Source organism: Dreissena polymorpha, chromosome 1, assembly GCF_020536995.1.
Source record: "Dreissena polymorpha isolate Duluth1 chromosome 1, UMN_Dpol_1.0, whole genome shotgun sequence".
Classification (NCBI taxonomy): domain Eukaryota; kingdom Metazoa; phylum Mollusca; class Bivalvia; order Myida; family Dreissenidae; genus Dreissena; species Dreissena polymorpha.
In genome coordinates, this window is record NC_068355.1 from 35,478,628 (window position 1) to 35,495,128 (window position 16,501).

At 37.1% G+C, this 16,501-nt stretch overlaps 1 long non-coding RNA gene across 2 annotated transcripts; it reads left to right on the plus strand.

Moving 5' to 3' along the window:
• Window positions 1-9,830: 9,830 nt before the first annotated feature.
• Window positions 9,831-15,940, plus strand: LOC127876892 (uncharacterized). Of its 2 annotated transcripts, XR_008048142.1 has the most exons (4): window positions 9,831-10,106; window positions 10,697-10,762; window positions 14,867-14,989; window positions 15,237-15,940. It is a non-coding gene; the product is annotated as an uncharacterized LOC127876892 (long non-coding RNA). The 2 variants fall into 2 exon arrangements; XR_008048141.1 differs by lacking the exon at window positions 14,867-14,989.
• The last annotated feature ends 561 nt before the right edge of the window (window positions 15,941-16,501 follow it).

The following is a 16,501-nucleotide window of genomic DNA, read 5'->3' on the forward strand; positions in this document are numbered from 1 at the left end:
GTACGATGCGTTTTTTTTCCGGATTTTCTGAACAAAAACGTTCGCCAGGCATTTTCGCCAAACGATTAGGTTATTCGCAAAATTTGCGAAATTTTCGCATTTGGCGAACGACAGCGGGAGCTCTTCTCTGGGAAGAGAGACTGTTACAACACTTCCTTAGAAAAGAAAACGGTAAAAAAGTTAAGGGTCGGCACGGCCAGTAAAAACTTTAGGGTCGACGCCTGTTCCTAGGTAGGATCGGGTGACCCGAACCACACCATTTGTTTAGGCCTGAGCAAGTGACTTAATGTATAAGTGAGTTAATGAGTACATGTTCGAGTGTGAATGAGTTTTTAAAAAAGATGCATTATTGAATGGATAAATGTTATGCTGACAAAAGCCATGCATAAATGCTAGTGTGTGTAAAATGAATAAATACGTGAGAAAATTGTTGGTTGGAGTGATTGAATAAATGAATGGTTGAGATTCATTGATAGACTGACTGACTATGAGTGAGTGTGTGAACACATGGGCAAAAGGAACAACCCTCCTTGGCTGTGCGCTCCCCCCCCCCCCGGGCCGCCAAGTATGGATCTGGGTCTGCAGCTTGAAACAATCCGCATAGCGAAAGCAGTGTCGTTCTACGACCTCTCTCATTGTGAGGACAGCCATATGCCATCAGATGATCGGGTAACAAAAACAATTTAGCCGAACGCACGCTCATTATCAAACTATTTGCTATGGTGTTCTGGACATCGTTGGAATGGTCGAGACGTCTTAGAAGTGAGGAATTATTTATACACCTATAGGCTTCTCATGAAAAGGTCAGTAAATACATTTAAATGTGTTCTGTTATAGACTAGAGAGAATAACAGGTTACTGCCTGATATGTTTTTAATATATCAGACAAGGCTTAGAATAATATAACGGCGAGGCTTGCCGAGCCGTTATTTTATTCGTTCCGAGCCTGATATATATTGTAATAATGTATGTAGACACTCCTCTATGCAGAAAAAGAGTTTGTAAAAAAGAAAATAAAAAACATCTTATGATTTAGTTTTATAGTTTATGGTTTAGAACAGTTTGATATAAATCACGTTAAAAACAATTCCTTTTCAGAATGAATGAAGAGATTGTGAATATTGAAAACTGTCAAAATAATGATTACAAATGGCAGTGTCCAGATGAACAATGTCGGAAGATCTTGAGTAGGAAGCAGACGCTGATCGAGCACATCAATTCATTTCACTCTACCTTGCTAATAGGTATGTCCGGGGGTATGTCGCAAATATATGTACACTAAAAATATTAAAGGAAGTTGAAACGCGTAGGGTGTCAGTGTGTGTGAACGCAAAATCATCGAAATCACTCTTCATAAGCACATAATAGTATAGGTCAAATGCTCACTGACATTTAAAATGTCGGAGCCACACTCCAAACGGACATACATGTATTTTTTGCTGTGCTAAATATCGTCTGTCTTCATGTCTGGACGTTCGTGTTTTTCAAGAAGCATACCTATGTGGCCGTCAAATAGGTATGCTTCTTGAAAAACACGAACTGGCCTAACAAGCAATTTAGCGTGCCTTCTTAATTCTTATGCTGCTAACAATGAGCACGTGCGCATGACAAAAACAAAGATGGCGACATACCGGTTCAGTGCAGTTTAGCCCGAATTTCTACAATATGAAATTTGACGGAGATGAAACTGAAACTGAATATTCCTACGCAATGTTTTAGAATATGTGCTTCTTTAAAAATGTTTTTAATATGAGTCTGGCAGGTTGTAAAAACAAGTTGTTCTTTATTTTATTTATTTATCATTTCTTTTTTTCTGAGGAAGGGGGGGGGATAAGTTGGAAGATGGCAATCAATGAATTGATTATTTACCAATAGTTTGTTAGCTTTTATGCTTGATTGTTGTGTTATTCTGTTTGAGTTTTAGTTAACTTTTTTTTTTGGTTGCAGTTGTTGAAGGACAACGAGGAAAATACAAGCAGTATGAATCAAATACGTCTGTTGAACGACCCAAGAGTACATTGTACGCATCAAAGAAGAGACCATTAAGGTATTTAATAATTTCAATGTCCATATCAACGCATGTTCCGAGTATTCTGTGCGATACAATCGTTTCATAAACAAGTGTCCATGCGTTACATAAACTTCTACGATACAACATTTAACAGAGATGAAACCGAAACAAAAAACGAAATTCATACACCAGATTGGCGGCGCTTTGTGTGGTCCAATTTAAGATTCGAAAACGTTTTCATGTTATGTCATTATATGTATTTAACAGGCAAAGGCGTCTAAGCATATATTAGACATACTGTTCCCGACAGTTCATACACCGTATTATATGTCTATAAGTATGCGTGACAAATTAAAATTAATATGCCCCACTCAAATCTATACAGTATGTCTAGGCAATTTTAGTGTTCGTTATTGGCCCAAACAATTTATATCATTAATTATAAAGTCAGTGTATGTTTTCTTGAAAATAACTATTCAGACAACGATTCTAATAATTTGCGTAAATGACCATTACTTCACATTAGCAAGCCATCCAAATTTGTAAATGTAGTGCATAGATAGAATTTCATATTTTTGCAGTGCACACTTGAATGAAGAGACATTGAAAGATGCAGATGCTACTGTACTGCCAACAGCCACAGACAGAGATGATGAAGAAGAATCCTTTGACAGTGACATGGATATTGAGTGTGGCTCCGAGTTCGAACCTGAACACAGTCTGTATGTTGCTAGTTCTAATGACGAGGAAGAAAGTGATGATGAAAATTATGATCCACAGATGAACAGAACAAATAAATCAGGCCCTCCACTGTATGTCATACCGCCACAAGAAGATCTGTTTGAATCAAGCATTTCTAAAACAGAACATGTTATGGCGATAGCAGCGTATGCAACCAGACACAATTTATCCAATGTAGCAATTAAAGATCTTTTGAATGTTGTAAGGTTACATTTACCAACGTCAAATACTGCAGTAAGTTCAGTTCAGACTTTGAAAGAAGAGTGTGGATTTGACAGACACTACCTAACACACAATTTGTTTTGTGGCATGTGCAAAAAAAGCACGTCTGACAATGAAGAAATATGTTCTACACCTGGCTGCACAGGCACTTCAGCTTCAAATGCTTACTTTGTGACAGCTGACATTGGGTGTCAATTAAAAGAACTTCTTGAGCGACCTGGAATATGGGCTTCTATCCAAGAAGGAACAGATATTTCAACATCTGTCATTTCTGACATCAGGTCTGGAGATGAATACAGAAAACTTAAACAACCTGGGGCATTCCTTCACAATAGTAACAATATTTCATTGTCTATGTTTACTGATGGGGTGCCATTGTTTAAAAGCTCTTCAGTATCATTGTGGCCAGTTTATTTACTGGTTAATGAATTGCCCCAAAAGGACAGGTTTCTCTGTAGTAACATGATTCTCTGGGGCATTTGGCAAGGCAGTGGCAAACCCAACATGGTGTCGTTTCTGAAGCCACTGGTTCAAAACCTTAACTGTTTGTACCATGAAGGGTTTGAATTTGTGAATGAAGGTCAGTCAATACATTCGAGGGCAATGCTCTTGGTCATGACAATGGATTTGCAAGCCAGGGCATACATTCTACAAATGACTCATCACAATGGAGAATATGGCTGCCTCTATTGTCTCCACCAAGGTCAATCTGTAGCCAGTGGTGCTGGGCATTGCAGGTCCTATCAATACCAGGAACATTTAGAAATGCGCACAGAAGAGTCCATTAGAGAGCATGCAAAGGAAGCTCGAAACAGTCGTAAGCGTGTCATGGGATTCTACGGGGAAACTGTCTTCATGTACTTGACATACTTTTCATTAATGAATAATGTAGTGATTGACTACATGCACGGAGCGCTTCTTGGTGTAGTAAAAAAATTCATGGAAATCTGGTTTGATGCAAAGTTTGCCAAAAAGGCATGGTATATTGGATCACATACAAAATCAATTGATCGTCATCTCCAATCAATCAAGCCACCCTACTTTATCCATAGACGCCCAAGAGCAATAACAAACACATATCATCACTGGAAAGCATCGGAACTACGAAATTGGCTCTTGTTTTATTCATTACCGTGTCTTATTCCTTATCTTGAGCGTGTCTACATACTTCATTTCAGCTGTTTAGTTGAAGGAATTTACATCCTCCTTGGAGAAGGAATTGAACCTGATCAAATAAATCGAGCAAATATGTTGCTGTGCGCTTTTACCAAAAATGTAGAACTTTTGTATGGACAGCAGTTTATGAGTATGAATGTACATAATCTTGTTCATTATTCTGATATGGTCAGGCGATGGGGACCCCTTTGGTGTTGGTCTTGCTTTCCATACGAATCTTTTAATGGCACTATAATGGACACAATCCATGGGACAGGTAATGTGTGCAAAGATATATTCTGGCAGATGCAAGCCAAAAAGCGTGTGGAAAGAAAACTTGTAGAATTGCCATATAGTTCCACTGCTAAAGAGCAAATAACAAAAATGCTGAAGAGTAAAACATACACCCAGAAACATGGAAATGCAAAACAATGTCATGTTGTAAAGCCGACTCCACTTAAAACCATGACTGAGTCGGAGACTATATTCTTACAAAATGAGTTTGGCACAACAGATCTCAGCAAGTTTAATAGATCATTTAAGATAATACACAATTGTTTTACTATGTACAGTAGAGAAACTGAAAAGGTTAAGAAGCAAAATTCTTACACAATCATGATGAACAACTATCATGCAATAGAAGTAGATAGATATATTGCAAATGTTGACACTAAGCAGGTGTGTGCTTCTGGGTTCTTAGTCAAACTAATAGACTCCATACTTCCAAACAGGGTACCACACATCCATAAAATGACCCGCCTTTACCCGGTAGTAGTTGCTATAACCGACTTAAGAGAGCCCCTTGTGGTAATTGCAGATGAAAAAAATACATGTATTTACGCTGCTTTGCTCCCAAATCATCACGAGACAGATTAGATATTTAGGATTAAATATGATTAGGGTTCAAAACTATACTTAATTGCAATATATGTGACATATTTTGCATTTTCACATAAGCATATTACCCAGTACATGGTCATCTGATATTGTCTGCATGCTCAAAACAGTGTATATAATTTTGTTAATTTGATTTAAGTTTATATATGCCTTACTTGCTTCATGTTTTGTTTCATGATCAGTTAATGTTTATTAAAATTAATAACTTACAATAATTTAAATTAACATCTATATTTTTTTCTTTATCTTTTGTTTAGGGATCTAGTTGTATTATAATGACATTTGGTACACAGTAAGGCTAAGTGTAATATTGCAATTGTGAATCAGATTTTTTATATTGTCCAAGTTCATTCTATCAATTTCATAATAATACTTTACATGTATTAGCTGCACAGTCTTTTGAATTTTGAATGATATTTTTTTCTATATTGCCCCCCGTGTATATATAATTTTTTATGTTTTAACCCATTCATGCCAAGCGTCCTGAAAAAAGGACATTGCAAACAGCGTAAACCCAGATGAGACGCCGCATGATGCGGCGTCTCATCTGGGTCTACGCTGTTTGCCTAAAGGAATTTCTGTAAGAATTGTTCTCAATATAGAAATAAATATACTAGACATCCCTAATTTTGGAAATAAATTGATCCAACTGAGAAAGATGCGAGAGTTCACTAGGCATAAATGGGTTAAACTATGCACATTGTTTTATGTTTTATTCATATATTGTGTAAATTGTTGAACTTTGATTAACTTTGAATAAAATGTGTTGCATTTTTATAAGTTATTTTCTCCTCTTAAAAAGTCTAAGTCTTTTCCAGGGTCAGCTGAAAATGTTAGAGTATTTTCCATGCTTAAAAATTTCTAAGTCCCACTTTCCATGCTATCTGGAAATATCTTCCATGGTTATCCAGCCTAAATCCAGCGTTTTCCATGCTTTTCCATCCAAGGCTGGAAAATGATGGAAAAAAAAGTCCATGTTTCATGGACATTTCAAGAACAAAACCCTGGAAAACCCTGGAAACTATATCAAATTCCAGGGATTTCCATGGAATTCCATGTTATACCATGGATTTCCAGCCTAAGTTCCATGATAACCCTGGACAATGTACACCCGGGGGGGCTATCAAATTAGGTATGTAGTGACATCTTATAGTTGTCTACCAAGTTTGTTCAAATTTTATTCCTTGGGTCAAATTTGACCCTGCCCCGGGGTCACAAAGTTGAACATATGCTTATATAAGGTCTATTTTGTGAAAACTTAAAAAATCTTCTTGTCCATAACCATCTGGTCTGGGGCTGTCAAATTTGGTATGTAGTGACATCTAACAGTCCTCTACCAAATCTGTTCAAATTTTATCCCTGGGGTCAAATTTGATCTTGCCCCGGGGGTCACAAAATTGAACATATGCTTATATTATGCCTATTTTGTGAAAACTTAAAAAAAAATTGTCCATAATCAATAGGCCTTAAGGGCTACACAATTTGGTATGTAGTGACATTGTATAGTCCTCTATTTAGTTTGTTGAAACTATGCCCCAGGGGTCAAATTTGACCCTGCCCTGGGGGCCACAAAATCGATTATATGCTTATATAGTGCCTATATTGTGAACGCTTTAAAAATCTTTTTGTCCTTTAACCATAAGGCTGTGACACTTCTACCCTTATGTGAATATATTAGTGTTCAAAGGTTCGTTTAAGTCGCATTGTGTAATCTTTTGTTTTGAAATGAATTTTCCAGGTTCGTTTAACTACTCGTTAGTTTGCGAAAGAAAGCAACAAGTCTTTTTATAGCATATATAGTCTTTTTATTCTTGTTTAAATGTTTGTATATGTTGTATTGTAAATGTATATTATTCTTATTTGTATTGTAAATGTATGTAATTCTTATTAAGAAATTGAACAAGATCAAAACAAGAAAGAAACAAGATACTTCAACACAAATATAATCCGTCCAGAAAGTAAATGTCCGTCTCTCCTCCACTTACCATAAAGCCGTAAAATTATAATGTTTACTGTGCTAGTTGCTATCAATAATGGCTCGATTTGTTTTAAAAATACCCCTTTTTTATACTAATGCTTATACATGTATGAATGCTTATATAAACGGTCATGTTCCAGAAAACGTGATCTCAGCAAGTAAACAAAACTTTCCATCACCCTGTCAAATTGGAGTATTTTTTCCTAACCCCAGTAAACAAGCAGTTTCATGACCGTTTTAACATCGGTCTGACCGCCAAATAACCAAGGCTTAAGAGCATCCCTACATGTATGATAGTTCCAATTGAGTTTAGTCAGCTTACTAGGCCAAAAGTGTTACAAGGCATAGGGCTACCAAATTCGGTATGTAGTGACATCTTATAGTTCTCTACCAAGGTTGTTCAAATTATGCCCCTTGGGTCAAATTTGACCCTGAGCCCGGGGTCACAAAACTGAACATACACTAATGGGGCCTATTTTTTGAAAACTTTAAAAATCTTCTTGTCTATAACCATTGGGCCTAGGGCTACCAAATTTGGTATGTATAGACATCTAATAAACTTATAAAGCGCCTATTTTGTGAAATCTTTAAAAAAATCTTTTTGTCAAAAACAATTCGGACTATTGCTACCAAATATGTTATGCAGTAACATCATTCTTATAGTCCTCTTATACCAAGTTTGTTCAAATTATGCCCTTTGGGTCAAATTTGACCCGCGGGTCACAAAATTGAACATTATATACGCTCATATCTTGCTTGTTTTGTGAAAACTTTTAATATATTCTTGTCCTAAACTCTAGGACCTAGGGCTACCACATTTTGCATGTCGTGAGATATAGTAGTCCTCTACAAAGTGTGCTCAAATTATGCCCCTGAGGTTAAATTTGACCCAGCCCAGGGGGTCACAAAAGTGTACATGTGCTTAAATAGGGCCTATATATAAGTATTTGCACATGCCAAGAATATTTGTTTCAGCAGTGGAGTAATACAGGGCTACATGTATCATGGCCCTCTTGTTTGTTATTTGTGGAGATTTCATGCATGTCAGGAGATGCCTGGCCACCGACACTTTCAAAGCTGCCATCACCGACACTGGTGTCATCAGCATGTGACCTGGCATAAATGAAATACATAAATCTTATATATATATATTTATTTATTTATTTATTTATATATTGTATCGTTTAATAATCTTGTTGTGGCATTGTAGATATGGTGCCTGCCTAGCCATTGGGAGGCCACAGGTTTGATCCCTACTTGGGGAGGGTTCTCATGATCTTTACAAAAACACTATGTACTGGTTCTTCCCAGAAAACAGACTTGAGAGTATCTCAACAAGCCTAAGGCTTTGGATGCAGTCTAGCTAAAATGAATAAGTTTATTATTATACATACATCAATCTTAATGTTTATTTGAATGGTTTTCAACAAAGTTAATATTAATTTCCTAGTCCTACCACATAAAGTATGTTATGTTTTGTTCTCACTTAAACAATTCATGTCCATATTAAAAAAGTGGTTGTTAATCTTAAGAATCTTTGAACTAGAGGCATGTTACTGTTTAGTTAAAATTATATCTACATAAATATATACATAAACAAGCTTTCGCAGCCGAGCGTTGGCACCTGTTAAACTGTGCTCTTGTTTTAAATCCATACAATCACAAATTGGAAAAATTTTATCGACTTAATGAACCGAATTGGGATTTATTTTTTTAATCAACAAATATTGACTCATATGGCCTTTATCTTGTTTTTTTTTAATCATATAAATTATAGTTATATACTTTGTGAGATAAAAATAAAATAACAGTCGGATGTCATAGCAGAAAACCTGCTGATGTATTATAAAATATTTGTTCTATAATTCATATGTGCCCTTTGAATGCTACAGTGCAATGTAGCCAAAACAATTAGATTCAGAAATATTGATTTATAAACATGAGTAATGAAGTATTTTGACTGTCACTACATGGCATGTCTATAAATAGAAACTGAGTTCCTTGCAGTGAGACACTTTCTGACCTAGTCCTAATTTTGTGGTTTTTAAATTATTGTACATGTACAATATCTTTGATAAATTGAATAATTTCATAACACCATATAGCATAGGTACTCTTGTGGTTGTATTCTTTTATGAAGTGTTCAAATGTATGTATTAATTTCATTGCAATTATAGTAGTAGATCTATGTTCATTTAAACATTTTGCTTTTGAAATTGGTTTGGTAACTAACTAGCTAGAAAAGTGTCAATAACTGCTGTTTTGAATATTATTTTTTTTGTTATAAACACTTGAAAAACACAAATAATGTTGTAACACGGCACATGAATTATAACTGCTTTGGTCAATTTCACTTATTTCAGTACATAGTTATCACATGTATTCATGTGTGGGAAATCTATTCATGCTGCACATAGTAACATGGTATAAACTGTTGATTGAACTGTGCAATTGTTTCTGTATGTGTAATTGTTTCCATCTGTGTAATTGTTTTGCTTCAATTCTTATCTAACTCACCAGTCGCATTTCAACATGTCAAACGTTAACACAATACTGTAGCTCTGCTACTGAAGTTTATTGTCACGCTTAACTATTGAATCATTGAAATGTATGCATATATTTTAGATGTGTAAAGGCCTCTTTATAGCAACATGCGTAATACAATATCACTGCAGTACGTTTAATAAGATTATTTAACATTGACAATAATTCAATATCTTGATGTTACTCTGTTTTGCAGTATGGAGGTGTGCTGTGAGTCCCACAGGAGACAGGCTGTACATCACCAGCTGGGGCCAGAGAGAGCTTCACACCCTGGCCAGGGATGGCACACTCCTGGCTACATTATACACAGACCCAGCACTAGATGGCCCATATGGTCTACATGTGACCCCTGCAGGCCAGGTGCTGGTCTGTGGACGCCTGTCCAACACTGTACTACAGGTGGGCTGGGAGGGAGAGAGTAAGCTGGCTAATCTTGCTACTCAGGAGGATGGAGTGTGGTGCCCACAGTCAGTCTGCTACAGCAGCACAACATCATCCATCATTGTGGGACAATATGGGGACAACATCCTGGTGTTCAGAGTGGAATAGTGTGTACATGTATGTACTAGTTGTTGTAATTAGTGATTAGTATTTCAATTACAATGTGTTGTTTAGCATACGAACATAGTAGTGTAAGTGTGTAGCTAAAAGATACAAATAATTTATGTTAACATATTGTTATCTGATTACACAATGTGAGGGGTTTTGTTAGAACATTAGATCTAATGCATATTATGTTATGTTGTCATATCATTTGTGTCATTATGGTCCTAACATTTAGTTCTTGTAAACTGTGCATGAAAAAACAAAGCATTTCAACTGAAAATTACATATTTGTACATAGATGCACATGTACGTAGCAACTGAGGCTATTTTTAGACTTTCATTTCTATAAACACCATGCCATGTAAGAAATGTATATGGATGAATATTTTTTAAATAAAATGTTGTTTAAGTAATCTTTGGAGGAGTATATATTGATATTTTACGCAATGTTGACAGAAAGGTAACACTTGATGTGAGATTTATTAATTTGCCATATTTTATGCTGTTGAACATCTGTTATTGATTTTCATTACATTTATATAAATTTGTGTGAGTCCTAAATATACATACAAGAAATACATCAAGCTATTTTGCTGCTCCAGTGGCTGCTGAGTCAGGACAAGGATGCTGAGGATGTGGTGGACAAGGATGACCTGAATACACAGAAGGTAACAAAGACGTTTTAATTATCAGGCCTTTTCATGGCCAATTTGGGAAAAAATGCAATTTTTGGATTTTTATTTTTTTCGTGCGAAAAGTCCATCAATTTCAGAAAAACAAATTTAATTGACTATTTCTAATACTTAATATTAAAAGAATAAAATCATATTATGCTAGTTATATACTTTTTTTAGATCTTATTGAAATATAATTGAGACATATTAATCATAAGGCACTTATTATGCCCCCCTTTTGAAGAAGAGGGGGTATATCGTTTTGCACATGTCGGCCTGTTGGTCCTTCTGTACGTCCACCAGATAGTGTCCTGATGATAACTAAAGAACGCTAAGGCCTAGGATCATGAAACTTCATAGGTACATTGATCATGACTAGCAGATTGATTTTCAGGTCACTAGGTCAAAGGTCAAGGTCACAATGACTCGAAATAGTCAAATAGTTTCCGGATGATAACTACAGAATGCTTAGGCCTAGGATCATGAAACTAAATAGGTATATTGATCATGACTGGCAGATGACCCCTATTGATTTTCAGGTCACTAGGTCAAAGTTCAAGGTCACAGTGACTCAAAATGGTAAAATCATTTCCGGATGATAACTCAAGAATGCTGACGCCTAAGATCATGAAACTTCATAGGAACAATGATCATGACTCGCAGATGACCCCTATAGATTTTGAGGTCACTAGGTCAAAGGTCAAGGTCACGGTGACCCGAAATAGAAAAATGGTTTCCGGATGATAACTCAAAAACGCTTACGCCTAGAATCATGAAACTTCATAGGTACATTGATCATGACTCGCAGATGACTCCTGTTGATTTTGAGGTCTGTAGGTCAAAGGTCAAGGTCACAGTGACCCGAAATAGTAAAATGGTTTCCTGATGTTAACTCAAGAATAATTAGGCCTAGGATCATGAAACTTCATAGGTATATTGATCTTGACTAGCAGAAGACCCTTTTTGATTTTCAGATCACTAGGTCAAAGGTCAAGGTCACAGTGACTCGAAATAGTCAAATGATTTCCGGATGATAACTCAAGAATGCTTACGCCTAGGATCATGAAACTTCATAGGTACATTGATCATGACTGGCAGATTGATTTTCAGGTCACTAGGTCAAAGGGGAAGGTCACAATGACTCGAAATAGTCAAATGGTTTCCGGATGATAACTACAGAATGCTTAGGCCTAGGATCATGAAACTTCATAGGTATATTGATCATGACTGGCAGATGACCCCTATTGATTTTCAGGTCACTAGGTCAAAGGTCAAGGTCACAGTTACTCAAAAGAGTAAAATGGTTTCCGGATGTTAACTTAAGAAGTCTTACGCCTAGGATCATGAAATTTCATAGGTACATTGATCATGACAGGCAGATGACCCCTATTGATTTTTAGGTCACTAGGTCAAGGTCACAGTGACTCGAAACAGTAAAATGGTTTCCTGATGTTATCTCAAGAAAAATTAGGCCTAGGATCATGAAACTTTAGAGGTATATTGATCATGACTGGCAGATGACCACTACAGATTTTCAGGTCACTAGGTCAAAGGTCAAGGTCACAGTGACAAAAAACATATTCACACAATGGCTGCCACTACAACTGACAGCCCTGGGGGGCATGCATGTTTTACAAACAGCCCTTGTCTTTATAACTGTATCTACACATATGCAGACATGTGGTGTCACCAGTGAACACTTTTAATACACACTTGGAGATCGAATGCCTAATTCTCTTTTTATGCCCCCCTTCTAAGAAGAGGGAGTATATTGTTTTGCTCATGTCGGTCCGTCCGTCCGTATTTCTGTATGTCCGTCGACCAGATGGTTTCCGGATGATAACTCAAGAATGCTTAGGCCTAGGATCATTAAACTTCATAGGTACATTGATTATGACTCACAGATGACCCCTATTGACTTTTAGGTCACTATGTTAACGGTCAAGGTCACGGTGACTCGGACACAGTAAAATGGTTTCCGGATGATAACTCAAGACTGCTTACTCCTAGGATCATGAAACTTCATAGGTACATTGATCATGACTCGCAGGTGACCCCTACTGATTTTCAGGTCACTAGGTCAAAGGTCACGGTGACTCGGCACAGTACAAATATTGTTTTGCTCATGTCGGTCCGTCTGTCCTTATGTCTGTATGTCCGTCGACCAGATGGTTTCCGGATGATAACTCAAGAATGCTAAGGCCTAGGATCATGAAACTTCATAGGTACATTGATCATGACTCGCAGATGATTCCCATAGATTTTGAGGTCACTAGGTCAAAGGTCAAGGTCACTGTGACCCGAAATAGAAAAATGGTTTCCGGATGATAACTCAAAAACGCTTACGCCTAGGATCATGAAACTTCATAGGTACATTGATCATGACTTGAAGATGACCCCTATTGATTTTGAGGTCACTAGGTCAAAGGTCAAGGTCATGGTGACCCGAAATAGTAAAATGGTTTCCGGATGATTACTCAAGAACGCTTAGACCTAGGATCATGAAACTGTGTAGGTACATTGTTCATGACTCTCAGATGACCCCTATTGATTTTCAGGTCACTAGGTCAAAGGTCAAGGTCACATTGACCCTAAACAGTTAAATGGTTTCTGGATGATAACTCAAGATCACTTACGCCCAGGATCAGGAAACTTCATAGGTACATAGATCATGACTTGCAGATCACCCCTATTTATTTTTAGGTCACTAGGTCAAAGGTAAAGGTCATGGTGACCCGAAACAGTAAAATGGTTTCCAGATGATAACTCAAGAATGCTTATGCCTAGGATCATGAAACTTCATAGGTACATTGATCATGACTCACAGATGACCCCTATTGACTTTTAGGTCACTATGTTAAAGGTCAAGGTCACAGTGACTCGGACACAGTAAAATGGTTTCCAGATGATAACTCAAGACTGCTTACTCCTAGGATCATGAAACTTCATAGGTACATTGATCATGACTTGCAGGTGACCCCTACTGATTTTCAGGTCACTAGGTCAAAAGTCACGGTGACTCGACACAGTAAAATTGTTTCCGAATGATGTCTCAAGAAAACTCCTAGGCCTAGGATCATCAAACTTCATAGATACCTTGATCATGACTGGCAGATTATCCCTATTGATTTTCAGGTCACTAGGTCAAGGTCGCAGTGACTAAAAACGTATTAACACCATGGCTGCCACTACAACTGACAACCCATATTTGGGGCATGCATGTTTTACAAACAGCCCTTGTTAAAGAAAGAAAAACGCTTTGCGTATGGGTCCATTTCACATACCCATAAATACGCCAGGAAAAGACCTGCTTATGTATCCCCTGTGTATTAAGAATGCAAAAAAGATGAGGTGGAAAAGAAAAGTATGAATGTACTTAAGATAAAATATCCTCTTTACTTGTTTGTATAGTGTAAACTCGTATATATATTCATCCGAAATTTCGTGGTCAAAAAGACTTTTACGGACACATTAGTTTATTTTGTGGATTTCTCGGTTCAGAAAAATAAATGATGAATTTGTGTCAGTTACTTTTCTGTGTGTGATAAATTTGTGGATCAGTCAACCCTTAAAATCAACAAAAATAATGTCCCTCAAATAATAATGGTTTACAGTGTAACCTGTGTACAAAGAATGTTAAAGATGAAATTGATAAGAATGATATTATTTAATAAAACATAAAATGGCGTCTTTTATTGTGTATATCATGTTTACAGCAGGACTTGTTTTACTTGAGGATCAATAACTCAAACTCTTCTTTAGCTCGATGCTTTCCAACTTATCATACAGGAACCTCAGTTAGACAACACCCCAAGAATTTCTGTCATCCTCGTAAGGCCTTGAGTTTTTATAAAGTTGTGAGATATTTAATAAAGCTTATAAATATGATTCCATGGAATGCATTTGTTCTCAATAAGAAGGACCCCGGCCTCATTCCAAGAACAGTGTAATAAAAGCTTTAGAGTTAGTTTTCATGCATGCAATGGCAACAATGTAAGGTTGCATGGGAAAACAGGACTTAATGCATGTGTGTTAAGTGTTGTCCCAGATTAGCCTGTGCAGTTTGCATATTCCATATTGGTTCGCTCAACGTTACAGCTACTGCTCAGCAAAGAAGACAACTGTCTGGTGAAAGGCTGGCTGTATTACAGTCCAGTGATGTGGGGGGACGCGGCCTTTCCATGTCCGGGGATTGCATTGTAGCGGACACTAACAAAAAAAGTTAAAACTATTATTTATGAATTGACAGATTAATAAAGTATTGACCAACAATTTAAATGATGTTTGAGTACGATATGGTTTGATTGAATCCATTGTCATGTTATTTTGGACAAGGAACCAGTGAAATGCCAAGTTCAACATTCATGAGAATGAAGTTTTGCCTCTGAAAAACTTTATCAAGAGACATAGTTTGTTATAGATTGTAATATAAACCTTTTTTATTAGTTCATATTTCCCATGTTTTCAGGAGAGCCCCGGTTTTGATATAGAGTTGGTACGGCAACGGCACCAGCCAGGCCTGCAGAAGCCTCAAGTCAAGCACGACCACTCCCCTGACCCCTAGCTTCTCCCATTTGACATCCAGCTTCAAAGGGTCAGCATCGTTGAACAAATTCCTCCTATAGAAAATTTTGAGCACAAAGAGTTTTAACACATGGTTCTCAACAACCACAATTTTCGTGTCGAGTGATCCGCACTTGAGCCTGATTGGTTTGTTAGACCCGAGTGCCGGAGATGGGACAACCGTTACAGACACAAGGCCTTATTGCAGCAGTTATGGCAACATGTACGGTCAGTTCTCAATGTTGGACTTCACAACTAATATCATGATAAATACAAAGTTGGATAACTCGTTCCATTCTTTTTGGGACAAACAGTAGAACGGAAAGTAACAAGAGAAAATCAAGGAATATTTGTAGAGTTTTAGTCAAAAGCGTATGCTTACCACTGGGATACTCCTGGACAGTCGTGACTTTACGGACAGTCCCGGTTTGTCCTCACAGGTGTCCAAACTGTCCAAAAAGAACGCACTTTTGACGCAGTTGCTAACAAAGAAAGGCACCACCGACTTTGTTGTGAACACTCAGAGCTTCCATGGCCATGCCTCTGGCGGGAAGTTCGACCAACAGCTGAAACAAGGTGCTAAAGGTGAACCCATCAGGGTTTGTAACTTTCCACTCCAATCCTAAACAGCCTGGCATTGAGTCGGCGCTTGAGAAGGTGTTGAAAAATGACAGCAGTTTTGTTGTGTGGTCCAATATGCTCTTTGATTCTCAACCCGATGTTAGGTAGAACTCAAACTGGGCTCTTAGCAATATCAGCGAGGCTAGAATGTCATCTCTGCATCTTGAGCTTCAGGTGAGACCTTACAGTGTTATTTATTTGGTCAAAGCATTCCTAATCTCAAAAAGTCTATTCCATATTTTTCGATAATTACTGGCTTAATTCCCAATTAAATGTTTGACAAAACAAATACTGTTTTTAATAGGTTGTGACATTGAGTTCATTTCCTTATTCAGCTCTATAAGTTGAATATAAGTACAATTTATATTTTTAGCACTGATTCTAAATTTTTAAGTATTCGTTAGCAAAATGTTGTATTGCATCATATTTTAAGGGGTATAGTGTCACGTCTAAAAGTGCTTAAGTTATTCCTGTTTTTTAATGTACAAATAAATATGGCAACTTGCTACAAAATGTACTTTACCATGTATTCCTCACTGTTTAAAACCC